The following is a 603-nucleotide window of genomic DNA, read 5'->3' on the forward strand; positions in this document are numbered from 1 at the left end:
TTAAAAATATGGCTTCCCGGCCATTGACCTTCTTGCGCGAACGCACACGCTATGGCCGAACTCGTACGGGACTTAGTAGATTAATCTGCCACGAGTAATGAGTATGATGGGCAAACATCTATTAGGCGCACTACGAATGTAGTGGTGTGGACATGTTGGGAATGTGGATCTCACGGGGAGCGTGCAAGGGATAAGTCCCTGCAGACGCACTATCCTCTGTGCCCGCGGTGGCTCAGATGGATAGAGCGTCTGCCATGTAAGCAGGAGATCCCGGGTTCGAGTCCCGGTCGGGGCACACATTTTCAACATGTCCTCAATGAAGTGTATCAACGCCTGCTTGCAGCTAGGGTGTCTATTTAATTATCATTTCATTTCTAGCAAAGCTGCATGGTCATCCACGGTAACTGTTCTTTCGCGAACAGATACTACCGTCATATATAGTTAAATTAAATATAATTGAGGCCAGAGATATCAATTAAGCTAAAATGCACAATTAAAATACCCAAAAATAATTGAGGACACTATAATATCATAAATATCATTACAACCATAATTGCATAATTATGCAATCCGTTTTGTCAGATCGGATATATCGCGTGTTTT

General features: G+C 43.4%; 1 non-coding gene across 1 annotated transcript; it reads left to right on the forward strand.

The window, feature by feature from the left end:
- Positions 1-220: 220 nt before the first annotated feature.
- Trnat-ugu lies at positions 221-295 on the forward strand. Its single transcript has one exon. It is a non-coding gene; the product is annotated as a tRNA-Thr (tRNA).
- The last annotated feature ends 308 nt before the right edge of the window (positions 296-603 follow it).

Source organism: Schistocerca americana, chromosome 1 (assembly GCF_021461395.2).
Source record: "Schistocerca americana isolate TAMUIC-IGC-003095 chromosome 1, iqSchAmer2.1, whole genome shotgun sequence".
In the NCBI taxonomy this organism is placed as follows: Eukaryota; Metazoa; Arthropoda; class Insecta; order Orthoptera; family Acrididae; genus Schistocerca; species Schistocerca americana.